Source organism: Schistocerca piceifrons, chromosome 3 (genome assembly GCF_021461385.2).
Source record: "Schistocerca piceifrons isolate TAMUIC-IGC-003096 chromosome 3, iqSchPice1.1, whole genome shotgun sequence".
Classification (NCBI taxonomy): Eukaryota; Metazoa; Arthropoda; class Insecta; order Orthoptera; family Acrididae; genus Schistocerca; species Schistocerca piceifrons.
The window spans coordinates 749,549,326-749,564,438 of record NC_060140.1 but is presented as its reverse complement, the minus strand read 5'-3'; the positions used below and the strand labels follow the sequence as shown (position 1 = coordinate 749,564,438).

Sequence of the window (15,113 nt, the reverse complement as noted above, 5' to 3'; positions counted from 1 at the left end):
AATATTGAACCACCTTCCTGGAAATATTTTAACACCAGCTCAGATTAGTTTCTGAAAAGGCTGCCTGCTGAGAAACAATATGTGATCCCGCAAATTCCATTTCAGTAGGACTAAACAAGAAATCTTAATCTGCTGGAATTTTTTGTGATCTTACCAAAGCCTCTGATGAGTTGATCAAAGTTATACTAGAAAAACTAAAATGGTATGGCGTTAAAAGTATTTCCTTTTCACGGATGGAGTCTTATCTTGACAACAGAAAATGAAGGATCAAATTAATAAATTATACAGTTGAGATAAGACTAAATTTGATGTGGGGACACACTGAATGTGGCATTCCACAGAGTTTTTGATGCTTAGCTCACTCTCGTTCTTAGCTTACATGAACACATTACCTATGATATTGAAGGATTGTTCAAATACCGTGATGTTTGCTGTTGACATTAATATACTGATAAATATTACACACACATCCATACCAGGCACAAGTAAATGGAAAACCTAACAAGCTTACAACTGGTTCATAACAAACGGTTTAACCCTTAATCTTAAACAGACCTTTGTTATGTTGTTCCAAACAAATTAAATTGGGTTCCAGAAGTATAGACCAATGGGCACATACTGGATGAGGTTCCATGTTTGAAGTTCCTGGATGTCCAGATGGATAATAAACAAAGCTGGCACCAGCACACAGATAAACTAACCAAAACAACCAATTCTGCCTGCTTTGCACTTACAAATCTCTCTCATTGTGATGAACTGCAGACGAGTTTGCTAGCAATTTTGCATACTTTGGCTCACAAGAGGAACCTCCCACAGATCCCTCTTTGACATAGTTGAGTCTTGGCAGGATGATCAAAGGATGAGAATAAGGGGACATCTATTTTTGGCTTAATTGCCAACACACAATAGCATCTGAGAAAATGATGGTCAAAGTTTAAACATGACTTCATCAGGCTACTCGTGTGGCGTGTAACGAAGTGCATTAGTATCACAGGGGCTGAGAGCACAATTCTGAAATTTTGTACTCCATGTCCAAATCCAAACTTAGTTTTTTTTTTCGTTTGATTTTTGAGGAAATATGTGACATTCTATTTTTTTATGATTTCGTAAGATACAATGGAATTAATGGCAAAAGAAAGATTTCAAATCTCATTAAAAACAGATTTTATCATCACAACTTATACAAATTAACACCTTCCAGATAACTGCTACCAACAGTTTTCATTTGTCTCCAAGAAATTAGTGAAAAATTTGATCCTCAAATCCATCGAGATGTAAACCAATTAGTGAAACAATATCAAAATGTGCATGGAACAGTCACAAAATGTGGAAAGCTCACACAACACACCATTTTTAAACTATGGAAAAACTTGGTGCCATGCACTCCAATTGGCCGTGGGATTGTCCTGTTGCCATTCGTTGGTTGACAGGCAGTACCATGGTTACCAGTTCACACAAACAAACATCCTTTGCTCCATCGCTGCCCCAATATGATACGCACACATGTTGAATAGAACTTGCTGTTTGTTTCCGCCTCACGTCAGAGGCATTCACATGCAAGGTTCGCTTCAGAGCACACAGACACGTCACCTGCAATTTCGTCATACAGTAAGCATGGCAGCACAGTGTTCATTTGAAGAACAACAAGATACGTTTTTTTGTTTATGGGCTAGCCAATGGTAATGTGCATGAAGCTCAACAGTTGTATGAGGAACGGTATGAAGCAAGATGCCACCCACACCCGCAAACCTTTACAGCAATTGTAAGGTAACGGGTGAGTTGTGGCACCCTGAAAATATTCTAAGTTCGGAGTTGGCATGGCCGCACGGGCCGCTCAGCAAGCCAGGGCTCGTCAGCAACCGTGTGGTGCTGAACATTAGCCAGAGAGAGGGGTAGCCCCAGCACGTGGTCCAGGCCAACCATGTGGCTCAGAATTCCATGCTGACGTAGTGTCGAGGACTGTGCTTTGTGTCTTTGAAGGAGATTTGTATACCGAGAGTGCCAAAGATGGTGGACTTTGTGAAACCATAATGGCAGACATTTCACAGTTCATGTAGAAATTAATAATAGCCAGAGATATCATGATACCTTAAAAAGAAACATGTACATTACCATTATTTGCACGCCGATGCTGATGGTGTAATCAGATTTTCAATATCTTTATTAGTTTAAAGTTTCGTATCTGACTGTAAATTATACAAGTAACATCCCAGCAATGAATTTCCAAAATCTAAACGGCTCATCCAATTTTGTCGAATGATGTGTCTTTAGAAAGCCATTAGTGTAACCCTAAATTGGTATGAATTACATCCATGTAACTTGAATAGTACCTGAGTTATTGGAGTTCACAGTGGCCAATTACTATTGATCGCGTCAGGCCATAAGTATTCCACAGTTACACGAAAAAATGGTAGCAGCATGATTATACATGTATTTATTCGTCTATGTCATTGTTTATACCCATACATACTATTCACGAAGAAATTGATCAAATATTTACTGTGTTTTAGAAAGCACAGAGACATTAGCCTACTGGCCTACTCCTGTTTCTATTCGTTTGATATATGTTTATTTCATTTGTTTATGTCCGCCCCTGGTACCTGAATGGTCAGCGCGACAGACTGTCAATCCTAAGGGCCCGGGTTCGATTCCCGGCTGGGTTGGAGATTTTCTCCGCTCAGGGACTGCTTGTTGTGTTGTCCTCATCATCATCATTTTATCCCCATCGACACGCAAGTCGCCGAAGTGGCGTCAAATCGAAAGACTTGCACCAGGCGAGCGGTCTACCCGACGGGAGGCCCTCGTCACACGACATTTCATTTCATTTTTCATTTGTTTATGTATTTAATTTGTGTGTTAGACCATGTTTATGGTCCAGCCGTAGGAATATTTATCTAATTTCAAGTTATTTAAATATAAATCCAGTATTTCATATGTGTTCCAATATGTCTGTGAGTGTGCGTTGGCTTGGAGACATGGCGGGAGCGCGCTAGCCAATCACAGCGCTCATTACTGCTGTAGGTGACTACCGAAGTCAATGGAGAAACTGTATGGAAGTTGGGGAGGAGCATTGGGTCGCACAGGGCACAGGGACTGCTGGACGGGAAGGCGCAACAGACGGTCACAGGAAATACTTGGAGAGTGCTGAGCAGTTTGTGCGTGGTCGCAGGAGATGGAAATATTTCATAGTGCCGACTTGTGCACTTGTGAGATTTCCGTAGCTTCTGCAGTGAAGACATAGTATGCATTTAGAAGTGAATATCTTGCAAGCTATGTTGTTGTTCATAACTAATTACATGAAGTAGGAATCTATAGTTTCTCTGTTATTCAACTTATATTTTATTTAATTGCTGGATCATCAACACCAATAAGTGTTTTGCAGTAATAAATGGCATTCTTAAAGCTACTTCTCCTATTGTACTCATCATCTAAAGTCGTTAAAAATAGTACCTGCAGCTTTATTTAATTGCAATCTTTTATTTATAAATTTCTATGTTACATTCAAAATTCGCAATTGCCGAGTGATAGGAACCTCCGACCATTCAATTCATGTCTATATTCATGTTGTATATTGTAGACACAGCAGTATTTGGCTTGTAATGCAGCAACTACGTATCCCAGCCTCTAGACAATGAAACCAGCCAAAGATTTTAACATTTCAACCCTTGAGTCTGAGGGTACACAGTTGAGGGCCACCACTATTATTTTTAAATCCCGCAATTGTGGGCTCATCTGGGATTTGTGTCCTTCAAAGTCAACTTCCACTACAACCGACGGCATCACCATGGCAGAGGGAACCATCTCAGATCAGGTAAGTGCCTGCGCAAATAGTGAGATAGTGTTTAACTCTGAAGTTCAAGCTCCACTTATAGATCTCATGAACATAAAACAGTCACCTAGTATGTGTAATTCTGAAAACAGAAGTGAGCCAGTTAGTCCGAAATCAGAGCACGGAAGTGTAACTAGTAGGAATTCAGGCAAGGGGAATGAATGTGGGGGATATATGATGTCTCAGCTAATGTAAATGATGCAGGGATTGGGAAATAATATGAATACAATGGCAAATAATATCAGTACAATTTGAACAGATATGGGTACATTGCGAACAGATGTGGGCACATTGCAAACAGTTACAGATACAATTCAGACTGATATGGGTACAATGCACACTGAAATAGTTTCCGTTATGAAAACACACTGAAATAGGTTCCATTATGAAAACACATTGAAATAGGCTTAGCTATGAAAAAGGAAGTTGAAAAAATTATGGGTAACCTTGAAAACGCAATTGATGATAAACTAAAATGTGTCGGAGTGGATATGGGGAAAATTACAGATGAAGTTGTAATAGAAAAATCTAAACTTGAATCAGTGGAAAAAAATCTAGGGGAAAAAATGGATAAGATACAGACGGAACTTGGGGGCAAGATAAGCGACTGTATAAAAGTGCAAGATGCTCATAAAAGCGATATAAGTTTAGCAACTAGTGACATTGCCAATCATGTAGATGAGGGGGGAGAAACAAGTAGGCGAAATTAAAGATAAAACAGAGTCCAGTATCACTCGTGAAAACGAATTTAAAAAACAAAGGCAACAGATAAAAAGTGATTTAAATTTGTTAGCCTCCCAACAGGCTACGCCAATTATAAATACCCCGTGGGCAAATACCGGATCTGTGAAATGTTACACAGATGACGGAAGATATCGCCGAGTAAATTTCTTGGGTCCGTGTAGGAAAGCTTTTGTTCACAGCATGACGGACGAAGCGAAAATAAAATACGTTAAACGACATTTGGAGGGAGACTCACAGTTTTGGGCAAATGTTAAGTGTAGTTCATACGAATTGTACAAAGAGTTCAAAAAGTGTTTTTTGAATAAATTTTGGAGTGAGGCAAAACAGACGCAGATCCAAAATGAATTTTTAAACAGGCCAAGTTACAGGTACGGTAATGGGACGATGAGAGATTTTTGCAAGCTCGAATTTGGCAAGCTTATTCAGGTGAAACATCCGTTGGGGGTTTTAACGGATATCACCATGTTTAAAAGGCGATTACCCAAAAATTTGCAGTGGGATCTTGTCCATAGTCCAAGTAATTCCATGGACGAATTTCTAGAACTTGTAGAAAAATCAGAGAGGGCTTTGAAGTTCAAACCTCAGAGCAAACCGGGTGGTAGTTATCAAAATGGGAATCCAAATAATCATCACCAAAATAATAATCATGAGAGAAATCAAAGGAATGCTCAGGAGATAGTAGCTAGAATGAGCAAAATGGTCAGAGAACGAACGGAAGTGATAACTTCTGTGAACAGGACCCAAATAAAGAACGCAGTGACGTGGGAAATTAGCGCAAAGTGCAATCTATAACAACCGGTCGGGAAACTGATGTTCACCACATCTCAGGTCCGGGGATGGCGATCTGAACAGGTGATGAAAAGAACTGGAGATAATGGTAATGGTAGAAATGTTGATAGGTTTGGCGAAAGGCAACAAATAAGTAATATGGAGTATGTTAAAGAGGAAGACTATATAGGTGGCTCTTTCCATAAAAGCAGGTGCGAATGGCAGAAGCATAGATTTGTGAATGATTTAAGTAAAAGTAATGGGAATAAATTTGTGGGGAATGATGTAAGTCATGAATATGTAATGAATAAGTGTGTGAATGGTGATGAACGGAATGATTCAGTGGTTCAAAAAGGAGTTAGTGAGGAGATGAATTTTGTGAAAGCAAATTGTGTGGACACTTCTGAAGAGGTATTAGCAAATAATAGCAGCAATTACAGTAAGGAAGGTGTTGTAGTAGCAAGTATTTGTGAGTCGACAGAAAGCATTGATGTTAGTAAAGGCGGCATAGCTTTGGTCTCGCGAGCTGCAAGTGAGGGTGATTTTGTTTCGGTGGAAAGCATCAATGTTACTAAGGGAGGCTTAGCATTGGTCTCGCCAGCAGTTGAAGTTAAAAATGGACCGGCGGGGGTAGATGATTTCTGTTTAAAGGAACAGAGTAATGGTAATTTATGTAATGATGTAAAAGCTACTGGTATTGATAATTCGGAGGAAGGAATTTACGCATTTCTAGTCACAAATGAAGGCAAAACGAAACTTATTGATGAATGTGTGGCTCTAAAACATTCGTCAGAGTGTGAATGTGACAATGTATATAAAGTAGGATCGGGGATTAATCTGGATGAAAAATGTGTAGAAATGGCAGCGTGTGCTGATTTTTGTCCGATCACAGCGGAATGTAGCAAGTCTGGAAGTCCCGAAATTGTACGAAAAGGTAGCAGGAATTTGTGTAATGTAGCGGTGGAGGATAAAGTTGTGTACGATTCAAGTAAAGTTAATTTGTCAATGGAGGAAAGTAAGGTTTCTGGTGTGAATTTATGTAGTAATTTAAATGGTGTATCAGCATTTCGCAAACTTTCGCTGAGATGAATATTTATGGTGATGATGGCTTAGGCATTGATGTATTATTTCAGGAAGGTAAAGTGTTTAACAGTGAATTGATGTAGCTGCAAGTGTCAATATTTTGGAGGGGAAAAAACAGTAAAGTTGTGCATGCTGTGGGTAGTGAATCGTTGAAATGTGTGGAAGAACTAACAGAAAATTTTGAGAGGGCTGAAGTAAATAGTGTGGATGGAGATGGTTTGTGTAATGAAATTCGTACGAATTGGTATATGAAGGAGTGTGATTTTAGTGTGACTGATTGGCACTGGTATGGTAGAATGTTACGGCCATTACTGTCGCATGTGTGGAAATGAGAGAAGTTTAAAATTTCTAGAGGTTTAGAAAAAGGAAGGAATGAATTTGGGACAAAGGAAATATTTAATGAATTATTTTGGGATAAACATGAGATTGAGGGATGGATAGAACAGGATGTGTGTACACTAGAAATGGAAGAGAAGGGACGAGACATAGAAAATGATTAATTAAGGGAGAAATATTTAGAACGAAAGGAAATGGTAACTGTACAGCCAATTATTGAAACTGAAGCTGGCAAAGAAATGGTAGATGCACTTCTAGATTCAGGCAGTAATGTGTCAACGGTGTCAGAAAGTTTTATGAACATGATCAAAAATAGGAAACTAGTAATCTTCCCAGTCACTTGTGTTCAGATTAAAACGGCAGTTGGTGGTATGAGTAAGCCAATAAGACGACAAATACTTTTAGAATTAAAATGTGGAGAAAATAAATTCGAGATAGAATGTTTTGTAGTGAGTGGTCTGGTAAAGGAGGTAATTTTAGGAACTGATTTCCTGTGCAAATACAATGCTTTGCGTAATGGTGTACGGAAATGCCAAGAATTTGAATGTCAGAATGAAAAAAGGCAAGTAAAATTTAAAAGACTTAACAGGTGAAAACCAGATTGCTCATGTCATAGTTACTGAGGGTTGGAGTGAGGAAGTTGATATGCATAACAGAATTAAGGAAGTGATTGATGCAGTCAAGGGTATATCAGAAGGGGAAAAGAAAGAGTTGTGTGGGTTGTTGTACCGCTATGAGGACGTATTCTCGGATCGACCTGGTAAAGTCACCGATTTCGAGTACTCTATAAAAGTGATACCTCACGAAGCAATTAAGTGCAAAATGTATATAATACCTATAGCTGATCAGGATGCAGTCAGATTTTGATTAAAACAAATGTTGGATTAGGGTATAGGCAAACAATGTAGGAGCGATTATTGCAATCTTATCGTTATTCTTAAAAAAACGTGATAACTCGGTCAGAACTGCATTAGATGTGAGAAAAATAAATGAAGTAATTGTAAGGGAATTAGTCCAGCCTGGCAATGTGGAGGAACTGCTGCAGAATTTTAATAATATCAATTTAATGTCCAGTGTTGATCTGACCTTGGGATTTTGGCAGATCCCATTGGCAGAGGAAAGCAGACGGTACACTTTTCCTTTTTGGAAGGGCGAAGCTACCTGTTTAGGGTAGTACCATTCAGACTTACAATTTCTGTGGCAGTTTTTGTAAGAGCACTGAGTCATGTCCTGGGGGAGCATCTAATACATAGATGATATATTGATTGCTACAGGAACATGGAATGAGCATTGTCGAGTTTTGGAGGAGGTACTCATGGCTCTGAGATGAGGTGGAATGACTTTAAAGCTCGAAAAATGTGAATTTGTTCCAGCAGAAATTCAGTTCCCGGGGCATATCCTTACTTCGGAAGCAATTTTACCTAGTTCCGGAAAATTAAAGTCCATTGCCAAATGTAATAGACCTAATAGTCGGAAACAATTTAAGTCATACTAGGGCTTGTGCAGTTTCTACAGAAAATTCTTGGGGGAGGGAGGAATGAATATTTTGAATTTAGGCAAATTGTTGACGAAAAATGCAGCTTGGAGGTGGACCGAGGAATGTGAAATGGAATTCCAGGGTAGAAAGAATAAATTGTGCTGTAGAAAGACGCTTTACTACCCACACATGAATCTCCCTTTCTGTTTCGCATTGGACAGTTTGGACTATGGAATAGGTTGTGAGCTATTTTAGGAAAAGCTAGTCGATGGAAAAATTGAACACCTTAGTGTGGTATTCTCCAGCTGCATGCTAAATAAGCATGAGTGGGGATACAGCATATCGGAGAAGGAGATGCTCATGATCGTGCTCGGATTTAAGAAATTCCGCATATATTTAGAGGGCAAAAAAGTGACAGTGTTCTCAGACCACAAGGCGCTGAGTTATCATCTGCAGGACTGCACGATACTGAATGACCGCTTAATGCATTGGTAAATGTTCATGCAGCAACTCGAATGCGAAATCCGCTACATCAAGGGTACAGAAAACTGTGTTGCCGATGCTCTGTCCAGATTATCAGTGGGGGTGGAAGACAATGGAAGAGAGGAGACGAACGAATTTAAGCTACTGTATATGAAGGGGGTAGCGGGGGAGAAAGAAATTTGTGCGGTGTGCAATGGTACGCGGTGAGCACAAAATGACAATTCTGAACTGAAACACATTAAGGTGAATTTCGACAGCAAGAGATACGAGAAAGTACCAAAATATTTTACGATACACAAGGGAGTGTTACTCCAGCGGAAAGACAAAGAGACGGACAAATAGAGACTGTGTTTTCCCAACAGGTATGTGGAACAGTTAATAGACTATGTCCATGCAAGTCACGGACATTGTTGTTGTTGTTGTTGTTGTTGTGGTCTTCAGTCCTGAGACTGGTGTGATGCAGCTCTCCATGCTAATCTATCCAGTGCAAGCTCCTTCATCTCCCAGTACCTACTGCAACCTACATCCTTCTGAATCTGCTTAGTGTATTCATCTCTTGGTCTCCCTCTACGATTTTTACCCTCCATGCTGCCCTCCAGTACTAAATTGGTGAGCCCTTGATGCCTCAGAACATGTCCTACCAACCGATCCCTTCTTCTAGTCAAGTTGTGCCACAAACTTCTCTTCTTCCCAATCCTATTCAACACCTCCCCATTAGTTACGTGATCTACCCAACTAATCTTCAGCATTCTTCTGTAGCACCACATTTCAAAAGCTTCTATTCTCTTCTTGTCCAAACTATTTATCGTCCATGTTTCACTTCCATACATGGCTACACTCGATACAAATACTTTCAGAAACGACTTCCTCACACTTAAACCTATACTCGATGTTAACAAATCTCTCTTCTTCAGAAACGCTTTCCTTGCCATTGCCAGTCTACATTTTAAATCCTCTTTACTTTGACCATCATCAGTTATTTTGCTCCCCAAATAGCAAAACTCCTTTACTACTTTAAGTGTCTCATTTCCTAATCTAATTCCCTCAGCATCACCCAACTTAATTCGACTACATTCCATTACCCTCGTTTTGCTTTTGTTTATGTTCATCTTATATCCTCACTTCAAGACACTATCCATTCCCTTCAACTGCTCTTCCAAGTCCTTTGCTGTCTCTGACAGAATTACAATGTCATCGGTGAACCTCAAAGTTTTTATTTCTTCTCCATGGGTTTTAATACCTACTCCAAATTTTTCTTTTGTTTCCTTCACTGCTTGCTCAATATACAGATAGAATAACATCGGGGAGAGGCTACAACCCTGTCTCACTCCCTTCCCAACCACTGCTTCCCTTTCATGCCCCTCAACTCTTATAACTGCCATCTGGTTTCTGTACAAATTGTAAATAGCCTTTCACTCCCTGTATTTTACCCCTGCCACCTTCAGAATTTGAAAGAGAGTAGTCCAGTCAACATTGTCAAAAGCTTTCTCTAAGTCTACAAATGCTAGAAACGTAGGTTTGCCTTTCCTTAATCTAGCTTCTAAGATAAGCCGTAGGGTCAGTATTGCCTCACGTGTTCCAATATTTCTACGGAATCCAAACTGATCTTCCCCAAGGTCAGCTTCTACTAGTTTTTCCATTAGTCTGTAAAGAATTCGCGTTAGTATTTTGCAGCCGTGACTTATTAAACTGATAGTTCGGTCATTTTCACATGTGTCAACACCTGCTTTCTTTGGGATTGGAATTATTATATTCTTCTTGAAGTCTGAGGGTATTTCGCCTGTCTCGTACATCTTGCTCACCAGATGGTAGAGTTTTGTCAGGACTGGCTCTCCCAAGGCCGTCAGTAGTTCTAATGGAATGTTGTCTACTCCCGGGGCCTTGTTTCAACTCGGGTATTTCAGTGCTCTGTCAAACTCATCACACAGTATCGTATCTCCCATTTCATCTTCATCTACATCCTCTTCCATTTCCATAATATTGTCCTCAAGTACATCGCCCTTGTATAGACCCTCTATACACTCCTTCCACCTTTCTGCTTTCCGTTCTTTGCTTAGAACTGGGTTTCCATCTGAGCTCTTGATATTCATACAAGTGGTTCTCCTTTATCCAAAGGTCTCTTTAATTTTCCTGTAGGCAGTATCTATCTTACCCGTAGTGAGATAAGCCTCTACATCCTTACATTTGTCCTCTAGCCATCCCTGCTTAGCCATTTTGCACTTCCTGTCGATCTCATTTTTGAGACATTTGTATTCCTTTTTGCCTGCTTCATTTACTGCGTTTTTATATTTTCTCCTTTCATCAATTAAATTCAATATTTCTTCTGTTACCCAAGGATTTCTACTAGCCCTCGTCTTTTTACCTACTTGATCCTCTGCTGCCTTCACTACTTCATCCCTCAAAGCTACCCATTCTTCTTCTACTGTATTTCTTTCCCCCATTCCTGCAATTTGCTCCTTTACACTCTCCCTGAAACTCTGTACAACCTCTGGTTTAGTCAGTTTATGCAGGTCCCATCTCCTTACATTCCCACCTTTTTGCAGTTTCTTCAGTTTCAATCTACAGTTCATAACCAGTAAATTGTGGTCAGAGTCCACATCTGCCCCTGGAAATGTCTTACAATTTAAAACCTGGTTCCTAAATCTCTGTCTTACCATTATATAATCTATCTGAAATCTGTCAGTATCTCCAGGCTTCTTCCATGTATACAACCTTCTTTCATGATTCTTGAACCAAGTGTTAGCTATGATTAAGTTGTGCTCTGTGCAAAATTCTACCAGGCGGCTTCCTCTTTCATTTCTTAGCCCCACCATATTCACCTAATACATTTCCTTCTCTCACTTTTCCTACTACCGAATTCCAGTCACCCATGACTATTAAATTTTCGTCTCCCTTCACTATCTGAATAATTTCTTTTATTTCATCATACATTTCTTCAATTTCTTCTTTATCTGCAGAGCTAGTTGGCATATAAACTTGTACTTTTGTAGTAGGCATGGGCTTCGTGTCTATCTTGGCCACAATAATGCGTTCACTATGCTGTTTGTAGTAGCTTACCCGCATTCCTATTTTTTTACTCATTATTAAACCTACTCCTGCATTATCCCTATTTGACTTTGTATTTATAACCCTGTTTTCACCTGACCAAAACTCTTGTTCCTCCTGACACCGAACGTCACTAATTCCCACTATAATTTTAATCTATCCATTACCATTTTTAAATTTTCTAACCTACTTGCCCGATTAAGGGATCTGACATTCCACGCTCCGATCCGTAGAACGCCAGTTTTCTTTCTCCTGATAACGACGTCCTCTTAAGTAGTTCCCGCCCGGAGATCCGAATGGGGGACTATTTTACCTCCGGAATATTGTACCCAAGAGGACGCCATCATCATTAACCATACAGTAAAGCTGCATGCCCTCGGGAAAAATTACGGCTGTAGTTTCCCCTTGCTTTCAACCGTTGCAGTACCAGCACAGCAAGGCCATTTTGGTTATTGTTACAGGGCCAGATCAGTCAATCATCCAGACTGTTGCCCCTGCAACTACTGAAAAGGCTGCTGCCCCTCTTCAGGAACCATGCGTTTGTCTGGCTTCTCAACAGATACCCCTCCGTTGTGGTTGCACCTACGGTTCGGCTATCTGTATCGCTGAGGCACGCAAGCCTCCCCACCAACGGCAAGGTCCATGGTTCATGGGGCGGGGGAAGATTAATAGAAGAAAACCGATAAAAATAACTTTATTGTTCTGCATGGCAATTAATGCTTTACTGTCAGAAAGGTGGAAATAAAATCAAATCTGAAACTAATAATGTATTTTAGTCTTCCATAATTACATGAATGTATTTTAATTCGCATGATAGTTCCCGGCCACAGAAATCAATTTTGTTTTCATTTGATGTGGTACAGTAGACAAAGAGGAAACAGCAAAATCACTAAATGTAAACACAGGTCACATGGAGACTACCCGCTTCCCTATTATAACTGAGGCTGCTCTGCGCATCAGCCCGTATCTACAATATTTCTGAACCAGGGCAATAGTAGATAGTGGCGTCCCTCAAGCATTTGAGATAGGACATCAAAAATTTAAAAAAAAATCGAACTTTCAAAAACATGTTCATTTTGTAGTGCACATCTTTCTGATGAGTCTGATACATAAAACATATGAGTCCGAGGAATTGTAGGACATGTTATTTGATCTTAAGTGAGCCAAAGTGCAGTGCCACACCTCTCCACACAACATTCTTCTATCGCACGTCACTGTATTTCGGTCTGTGGAATTGAAATGTGTATATTTTGTAATGGATGCCATCAAACTATATTCAGGACAATGGAAATTAAAATGCCCTATAGTGCCTCTCCTGCTTCCAGTCAGCTGGTTTGACATCCTGCCCCCCCCCCCCACCCCCCCATTTTCTTTTTTTGAAGGAAAAATAAAAATAAAAAACTCCTCAGAAAATTTGCACTCTTTATCCCTAATTAGCTAACAACTTGCTGCTTTGTGTGACATAAAATTAAGTATAGGATATATAAAACCATTAAAGATTAGAGACAAGCAAGACAGTACACATTTCTTCAATCCTTAGCTCCTAGAATTTTTTTCTCTCTAATCTTGCTATAGCTTTACATGGCGTGCTTTCCTTTCTGCGAAAGAATCGGTTACGTCATCAAACTTCGTCAAACGTTTTGCTACATGAAAAATCGAAATGTATTGTCCAATACTGAAAAAGCTGTTAATACAAATAGGATGCAAGACTGGTGTGGTTTCTCAACCTGATTACGTGTATTTTGTCACTGTCTGCAAGATAAAACAAAACAGGCCTTTCTAATACTGCAGCAATTGTAACACACGCCAAATATACGAGACTGTTTTGGCACAAATGGTCATTTTTATAACACGGCAGAGTATAATTAACAAAGTACCAATATCAAATGCCTATTAGGCCTACTACAAGCAGAAAGCTTTAAGTTAGTAAATAGCTCCAGTTTCTGAAGCACGAGATTGAAAGTAGAAGTGCAAAATTTTTATATAAATTTGGAATCATCATATTCTTCCATAATTTAAGTGATGTCCCCGTTTCTTTTCCTTCCTCAGCCAGAAGCGGAAGAAGATACTACTCAATCACGCATGCGCATGATCCCACACGTAACTGCTAAAACAAATCTAATGTTAACAGTTGTGACGTCATGCTCATCGGAGGCAATTTGTTGTTACAAAGCATTGCATAGTTTTCCTAAGGCCTTTGACACACTTTGCTGTTGGCAGACGCTTGTATGAGGACTGTGTTTTGTTGTTGTATATGGCACATTTCCTTTGCAATTTAAGTTTTATTTTTGTTTTCTCTCTCGTTCATGTTTTATTGCTGCAGGATTATTCTGCAGTAGCAGGATACAGTAATATCCTTTGTTAGAGTATTGGTTCTTAACAGTCAAAATTACAAAAATTTAACTGAGAACAAAAACAATGAAAAATTCCCAAAATTCAAAAAAAATTCCCAGGTTTTCCCTGGTTTTCTCTCGGATGAAATAATTCCTGAGTTTTTCCTGGATCTCCTGGTTGTCCCAGGTCATAGACACCCTGCTTACACACCGAACTTTTTCCTGTGGGGATTCTTCAAGGTTCTAGTTCACCCAACCAGATGCAAAAGACCTAGAAACGAAGAGGAATAAATGGATCGCATTCAACACGCCGCCAATCACATCAGGGCAATGATAGGAATCTTTGAAAGAGTTCGGCAAAATACCGTTCGATGTTACCAAGCTTGTGTTGTATCAGAGGGTCGCCAGTTCGAGCACCTGCTTTAACTAAACAATGTCCTAGCTACAGAAAAGGCCCTTTTCAGGGCCGACACAATTTGTAAAAGACTTTCTGTACACAAATTAACAGCTGTTGATGAGTTTTTCCCCAGTACGTCTCATCATGAAACTACTATGGACGTGTCGGGACCCCAGCAGAGTGGTCCCCAGAGTGGAAGGTTGGCGTGCTGCCACTTAGCATGGATACATCATGATCTCCAGCAGGCAAAGCATTTGCAGTCATGAGTTGTCCAGAGCATCCGGCAACAGGGCAATCCCACGACCAATCGGAGTGCATGGCATCAAGTTTCTGTAGTTTAAAAATTGTGCATTGTCAACCTACACAATATTAGTAACTTTGTTTCCCACTGGCATCAGCTGTCCAGGGTTAAAATTTCATGACACATTTTTTCTCCACCCTGAGTGTGTGCGCAACACACACACACACACACACACACACACACACACACACACACACACACACCTCCGAAGTTTTGATAGGTTGGTGTTGCCCTTCAATATATTCTCTCTTCCTGTTACCCACCAGGCCTCAACCTCAGTTGGTTTCAAGTTGCTGCCGCTCGTACCTCACCTGTCA

At 39.9% G+C, this 15,113-nt stretch overlaps 1 protein-coding gene across 1 annotated transcript in view; it reads right to left on the bottom strand.

The window, feature by feature from the left end:
* LOC124789603 (fidgetin-like protein 1) overlaps positions 1–15,113 on the bottom strand; it is a 196,166-nt gene that overhangs the window by 15,670 nt on the left and 165,383 nt on the right. The window lies entirely within an intron of this gene.